Source organism: Chrysochloris asiatica, unplaced genomic scaffold (assembly GCF_000296735.1).
Source record: "Chrysochloris asiatica unplaced genomic scaffold, ChrAsi1.0 scaffold00219, whole genome shotgun sequence".
Lineage (NCBI taxonomy): Eukaryota > Metazoa > Chordata > Mammalia > Afrosoricida > Chrysochloridae > Chrysochloris > Chrysochloris asiatica.
In genome coordinates, this window is record NW_006408737.1 from 50,993 (window position 1) to 59,325 (window position 8,333).

Genomic DNA, 8,333 nt, shown 5'->3' on the forward strand with positions numbered 1-8,333 from the left:
GTCACTCTGTTCTATGGGACCATTACATTCATTTATGTGATGCCCAAGTCCAGCTACTCAACTGACCAGAACAAGGTGGTGTCTGTGTTCTACATGGTGGTGATCCCCATGTTGAACCCCCTCATCTACAGTCTCAGGAATAATGAGATTAAGGGGGCTCTCAAGAGGGCAGTTCATAGAAAAATATTTTCATAATGAGAACTCTTATGTTACAGCAGCAACATACCATTAGTGTAATGTTATAAGAAATTTAGTTCTCATGGTCAAAATATCGCTGCATATTATTAGCTGGTATGGGGCTTTGTGGTAAACGTGGGGGTGGATTTTCAGGTACTAAATCAAAAACCAATAGTTAACTCAAATGAAATGAAATTTATAATTAAGAAGCACAAATTGGTTCACATAAGAAAAACTCTTTATCTTCTGAAAATCCTTTTTTAATGTTTATTCATATATTAAAAGCAATTTTATGTTATAAATCAAAGTTACTGTACCTCCAAACCCTATGGTTGTGTTCTTTTTCAATAACAACTTACTCTGAGGTGAGCCTGAAGACCCTAGTGATGCCCTGATTGAGAACATTCTGAGGAAAAATTGCAAAGTACAACCAGATAGTAACATTTCTTGAAACAATCAGCTTGTAGAAGTGCTATCTGTTGGGGATGGTCTCTGTGGGCTCATAAAGTTCTCTTATGTTCCTGTTTGGACTCTAGTCTTGGATATAAGGGTTCTCCAGAGTCTAAGAGTCTTGGTGTGATGCTGTAGGATAAGCACTGGAATGCATGGTCATTTGAACTTCAAGGTTGGTGGTTCAAACTCACCAGCTACTCCTTGGAAACCCAATACAGGTATTACTATGTGTCAGAACTGACTCAGTGGTCCTTAACTACAACAAAAAGTATAGGAGGATGAGAGCTCCATGACTAACCAGTGAATTGCTCAATTATATCAGTACAGGTGAATGTCTCTGAGGGAATGAGCAGGGTTCCCAAACTCCTCAAATATTGAGCAGAGCAAAAATATATAAGGATTTCTAGGAGAATCAAGCAAGCTGAATGTCATGAAAGTTGTGAGGATCTAACTCTTAGAGGAATTTGTTTATGGTCAGACACACATTCTGTTCAGTAATCTTCAAGTAGCTAGAGTATTTCTCAGCTGAAAATGTGACTACCCTACTGAAGAGGCTAAATTAACCTATGTGTGCTGATAACCACTTGCCAAAAATAGTACCTATCATCTGGCACTGGGAGTTAATGCACAGGACTGCAAAGGTTGTTTGAACTTCAAGGTCGGTGGTTCAAGCTCACCACTGGCTCCTTGGAAACCCTATACAGAGTCACTATGGGTCAGAACTGACTCGACAGCACTTAACAACAACTATCCCTCCCATAGCACTCTCTACTCACCTGGGTTTGGTAATTCATTGCAATGTCTACTCAGAACTCAGACACCATACTCACGGTTATTAGGGTTTATTAGGACAGTTAACAGGCTATGATGAAAGATTAGAAATGCTCAGGGCACGGGGTGTGTTTCTCATGACAGCCTCTTCCCAGTCGTGCCAGCAGGCAGGTCTTTATTTTAATCCTTGGCATCTCAACCTTGGACCCATGCCTTGACCCTATTTCAGCAATGTCACAAAGCTCTTTTAGGGCTGCTGATAAATATCCAAAAGCATTCTTCTCTGCTATATTTCTATAAAACATCAATCCTAGCTCCTAAATTAAGTGGCTGGAAGCACCCCACTCCACAACTGAGCTTCCTGCCCAAAGTCACTTAGTTTTACTTGTTCTGTGGACCAGGAAGTCTGCTGCTCTGCCTCGTGCTGTGGCCACTTACATTTTAGAGTGCAGTCTTTTTAGAATAAGGCTCTGCTTCTGCTCATCTTGCACAATTCTGGTGTCACACCTCTGTCTCCTGGATCAAGGAGGTTCAACACACAGGGATCTTGGGTTCTAAAAGACATGTTCCATCCCTGGCTCTTCTTCATTGATGGTAGTAAGATTCTCCCCTCATGCCTCTGAGAAGGTTCATTTTATACTCAGTGAGATAGCAAAAATTGATCAATAACAACTAGTCCTGTTAACAATCACTCACAACTGAATTATATAATCCATCAGCAGCTTCCCCCACCTTCTCTTGTTTCTCTTATCAGTGAAAAATAGTTTGATGGTAGTTTACAAAGACTATGACTAGAGAGACATGAAATAATTCATTGTCCTGCTGTGCTACATTTACTTCTATTTCCTGTCCCCACTTAATTTAATGTTACAGAAACAAATTGAATCTTTTTTTGGTAAACAAAAACAGAAGCACTAAAATTTGAATATCTGTCTATGTGAAAGTTTCAAAAAGTTCATTGAAAAATTAATAATCTTTTAATTCCATTTCCCTAAGAAGTTTTGAAGCCCCATCATAGAGATAGATAGATAGATAGATAGATAGATAGATAGATAGATAGATAGATAGATAGATAGATAGATAGATAGATAAACAGATAGATCTATCTTAAGGGATTGATATACATGAAGTCCAAAAATTATAGGCTAACAAAACCCTTGAAATTCTAGCAATCTTCTCTATTTATATTTGAAGCAGACTCTTTCTTCTTCAGGAAACCTGTTTTTGTGCTTACGGTATTCAACTGATTGGATGAGGGCCACCTACATTTTGGAGTATAATCTGTTTAGAGTAAGGTGAATTGATATAAATTCTAATTACATTTAAATATCTTCATAGCTACATCTAGACAAGTGTTTGACCAAATAACTGACCACCAGAGCCCAGCCTAACTGATACATAAAATGAACGATTACAGGGCATTAATCATTTAATCCATTCATTTAAATAATTATATCAAGTACTTTAAATATTTCAAGTACTGTCTAGGCCAGTGGAAACATACATGACAGAGAAAGATGTATGTATTCATGGAATTCATCTTATAGCACAGGAGACAGACAAGAATTTTAATACTCAAGTGATTATTCTGGATTGAATTGTGTCCCCCTAAAATATCCTAGTCCCTATTCCAATGGATGTAATTCCTATTTGGAATTAGGATTATATTTGTTATGTTAATGAGGACATACCAATGTACTAAGCATAATCACTTCTAAGCTATAAAAGGAACAGAGTCATGAAGACACAGGGATAAGACAAACTATCTAATGGATGATAATGGAGAAAGATTCTGACTCTATAAGACCAAGTATACCAAGGCTTTCCAACTATTAGAAACTTAAATAAATAAATAAAAAAAAAGAAGTTCCCTGCAGAGACATGCATTAGGATTTCTAGCCTCCTGAATGTAAGAAAATAAATTTCTGTTTGTAAGGCCACCCACTTGTGATATACTACAACAGCACTAGGCAATTATGACAGACAGCTTGTAAAATGCTGACTAGAAATAGTAAGCATGGGTCTCCTTGCTTTCTATCCAATCTTGGGAGGGGAGCATTAAATATTTTACCATTAAAAATTATATTAGCAGAGATGGGGCAAGATGGAGGACTAGGCAGAAAGGCTGTGTGGACCCTCTGCAGCAATGATATGGAAAACCAGATGAGACAGATGCTGAGGACAGTCCTAGAAATGTGAACTTCAGATGAAGGGATAGAGAAGTAGATTGAGAGGAGGTGACAGTTGTGCTTTGGCAGCTGACCAGACCTGCTGCAACCATCGTTGAGTGAGACAAGAAAATATATTCAAGGGAAGACAGACTATCTAATGGATGATGATGGAGAAAAATGCTGACTCTACAAGATGAAGAATTTCAAAGATTTCTGTCAACTAGAAACTTAAATAGATAAAAAATAAATAAATAAACCTACCTGTGGTTTTCAGAGACAAAGGTGTGATTTTTTTCTTCTTCTTCTTGTTCCCTACACTCCCTCAGTGACCAGAGCTAAGGCTGGCTTCCACCAGTGTACACCCCAAGGGGATCTCGAACTTTCCAGGTGGTTATAAGTCAATACTGAGGTTGTGAGCTCCATTGAAGTGGATTTTGGTGGTCTGTCCTGGTCTTGTTTTGGCTAATGATACTGTGCTTTTCTACCATCTTTTTTTATAGATATGTAGTCAATTTGACTCCTGTGTGTTTCATATGGTGAGGTCCACGGATATATTCTCCTTCTATATTGTTTTAAAAAAGATATTTGCTGTGAATAAGTTTTTGTTCTTCCAAAATTCTATCATGCTATATCCAGCATCATTTCTATCACCAAGACCATATTTTCTAATTACTGATTATTCATCTTTGTTTCCAACCTTCACATTCTAATCACCACTGCATCCTGGTTGCATGTGATCAATTTCAGACTGAAAAATTTGTCAAATTTTTAAAATCCATTGTCATTGGCTTTAATGGTTTGTTTGTAAATTTGAATAATGGTCGTATTAATGGGTCTTCCATATAGGCATATGAATATTATCCTATCACAAACAGCATTGTCTTTCAAGATAGATCTTAATTTGTTATTTTTGATGCTACACCATTCTTTTTGAATTTGTAATTCATGGCATAATAAGCCATATGATTGTCAGATTCAAAATGGTTAATACCTATCCATTTTGGTCAGTGACATCCAGGATATCTATCTGTAAGTGTTCTGTTTCATTTTTGATATCTTTCAATTTTCTTAGATTCATGCTACATACATTCCATGTTCTGATTATTAATGAATGTTTGCAGCTGTTTCTCCTCATTTTGAGTTGTGCCCCATCAGCAAATGAAGGTCCTGGAAGCTTTTCTCCATTGGAATCATCATGGTCCATTCTAGTTTGAAGAGGCAGCTCTTCCCCAGTCTTATTTTGAGTGCCGTCCAATCTGAGGAGATCATCTTTGAGCACTATAAGCTTTTTTTTTAGTTTGATTTTATGTTTTAAAATTTTAAATTGGCAGTGGAATAACTGGGGATTTGGATTAAAGTGGATTTTCCTCTAACGCAAGACCTGCTACAGAAGAATTGCCTCATCAGAAAATAATCAAAACAACTATATTATGTATTCATTTCAATTGTCTAACCTTTTCCCTATTGATTCTCTGGTACGTAGCCCTGTATGTGTAACCACTTTAGGCCCCATTTATAGCCCTGGGATGGAGCTCTGGTAGCGTAGTGGTTACGAATCGGGCTGTGAACTACAAGTTCACCAGTTCGAAACTACCAGCTGTTCCACGGGAGAAAGATTATGTGTTCTGCTCCCGTAAAGATTTATAGCCTCGGAAACCCTGTACAGGGTCGCTATGAGTCGGACCCGACTCCACGGCACTTAACAACAACATAGCCCTGGGATAGACCAGAAGACACCTATGGGACTTGGCAAAAGTTTAAGAGTTTTAAAAATTGGCATTGAATACAAGGTAAAATATACACGAGGGAACCATCTATATTCTAAAATATATTTTAACAAATTGATTTTCAATTTCTTAATTTCTTCTTCAGAAGATTAAAAATAAACTTCACTGAAAAACCACGATGGTATGTGAGAATCAAATCAATCGTTTGTTGACATCACAATTACGGTTAAGTACACAGAAAAGAATCTTCCAGGTACCTCGAAGTGATGTCAAGGGGCAATGGTCCCATGGGCCTCAAAGCACTCACTGAAATCCACAAGGAACTGAGCTCCCACTACACAGTGTGGAGAAGACAATGCTCTTATTGTCTGTCCATAAGAGACTTCATAAGTTCAGACAGAGGGAGGACTCCTCACAGTCATTCAAAGGGCACAAATGACTTTAAAAACACATTCTTAAATTACATTATAAAAATTACAGAAAACTTTGCATGATGTGAGACTCAAATTGTTCCTACAGCTTAATTTTTTCCTGATTTTAAGAGATTGGAAGATGATTTACCCATTGGCGTAAGGTGATCATTTATTTTATATTTCTATTTACCCTGAATATTGTGCTTTAGCCATTATTAACCAAGTAGTGATGGGTGTTAATGGATAACTTAGAAGGCACATAAGAAGCTAAAAGCATATCTACTGTTACTGTATTCCTATTCCTGGTATAGTTGGAACACACAGAAGCAATAAAGGTGCTTAGAAAAGTTGTAAACAGGAACTAAGACTGCAAACTTCAGACAAAAAACAAGTGAAGGGAGAGTTTTGCTTGGGTAGACCAAGCAGAAGGACAGGCATAGTGTTCCAAGTAGCTTGTTACAGCCAAGTATTGTTAAGTTGCTTATAACCTGTTACATGTTTTAGCATATGGGAAGGTGCATAGCAAGTACTGAACACTTACAATGTACTAGGTTTGTATGTACAGCCATGACAATCATACAAGGAGATATTTTTATATTCTCACTTTACAGATGAAGAACATGATTGCCAGGGAAATTAAATTATTTATTGTACCCACATTTATGTAATAGAGGCAGAACTTTAATTTAAACCCTGGTCTCTAACTTGACTCATCCCTATCCAATTGTAAAAATTGTTGTTAAGTGCCTTTGAGTTGGTTTCAACTCATAACAATATTGTATAGGGTTTCTGAGGAACAGCTGGTGGGTTTGAACTACAGACCTTGTGATTCACAGTCCAGTGCGGATCCTACAGTGCCATAACAGGAGTCCAATTACACAACAGGCTCCATCCAACATAATTCCAAGTACAATCTTAAATCTTAGGAACCTTGCTGATGCAATCATTAAGCACATGGCTGCTAAACAAAAGATCAGGAGTTTGAACCTACTAGTTTCTCCATGGGAGAAAGACCTGGTGACCTGCTTCTTTAAGAATGCTAGCCTAGGAAACTCTATTGTTGTTAAGTGCCATAGAGTCGGTTCCAACTCATAGCAATGCTGTACAGGGGCTCCGGGGAGTGGCTGGTGGGTTTGAATCACTGACTTTGTTGTTCAACCTGACCTTGGCGTCCAGTGCTTATCCTACAACACCACATCGGGACTCCAAGAAATCCTATAGGGCAGTTCTATTCTGTTATATGGAGTCCTGGTGTGGTGCTGTGAGCTGATGCATCAGACTGCAAAGTCGTGTCAACTGCTAGGTCAGTGGTTCAAGCTCACCAGATGCTCCTTGGAAACCCAACCCTATATAGGATTGCTATGGGTCGAAATCAACTCAACGACACTTAACAACAACAACATTCACATAGGGTTGCTAAAACTCATAATCAACTCAATGGCATCTAACAATAACAATTTTATGTCTATTTGGATAATATCATTGTATCAATAGCAGAAAGGGGTTAATATAAATATATATATATATAAATTCCTTCTACAATTTCCATAGTTTCACCCATAATATAATTATAAATATGTAGGCAGCAAATTTCACTGTGACTGTAGAACTATCACACTAAACCACAAACAATTTGGATCTTTGTGCAGCTCCTCCCTCCCTTATTTTGCCTTTGGGCGGTTTGACTGCTTGATTTCATAATTATGCAGTTGTGATTTATGAGACAATCATTTATTCCCTTTATGGATCTGAAATAACTTCATGGGGAAAATTAGAGTAATGTTTTTTGCATATATGAAAGGATGCCAGAAAACAATTTAAAAACTCATTGAAATTGTGTCAATTCTGACTCACAGTGAATGTTTGATACTGTAAATCTTGACAAGAGAAGACAGACTCATCTTTCTCCCATGGAGTGGCTAGTGTATTTGAACTGTTGACCTTGCTGTTAGCAGACCAGTACTTATCCTACAGTGCCACTGGAGTACTTAGATAGCCAATTATAACCATTAAATTTTTGGTTCTCACAAACTTCTAAAAATGAAAATTTGACCAATTTCCTAATTACAATTCCATACCTGCAACACAGTAAAGCATGCTTCTTTATTTTCCAGACAATTTAAAATATCAATATTTTCCCAAGCAGTGTAGAAAATAACACAGAAAAGTTGCATCAACTCTGACTTTTCAAGTTGCTGAGCTGAAAGAAAATCAAATGTGCTTTTTAAAAGACTTGGTGATAAATATTCATCTTTCCTCTATCTGTGAAAAGTGTTCCTTAAGCAGAAATTAAGGTTAATTGACAGAAAAATAACAAAACTTCCCATTCATTTTGGAGAACAAAATGAATGACATGGTGGATCCATTCTTCCTACTCTGGCCATAATTTTGATGTGCATCTTGGAAAGCTTTGGTAGCGTAGTGGTTACGAATCGGGCTGTGAATCTCAAGGTCATCAGTTTGAAACTACCAGCTGCTCCGCGGGAGAAAGATGAGGCTTTCTGCTCCTGTAAAGATTTACAGCCTCGGAAAACCTGTACAGGGTCTCTATGGGTCGGGACCGACTCTACGGCACTTAACAACAACAACAACTTCGAAAGCAGACTAATGTTCATTGTCAA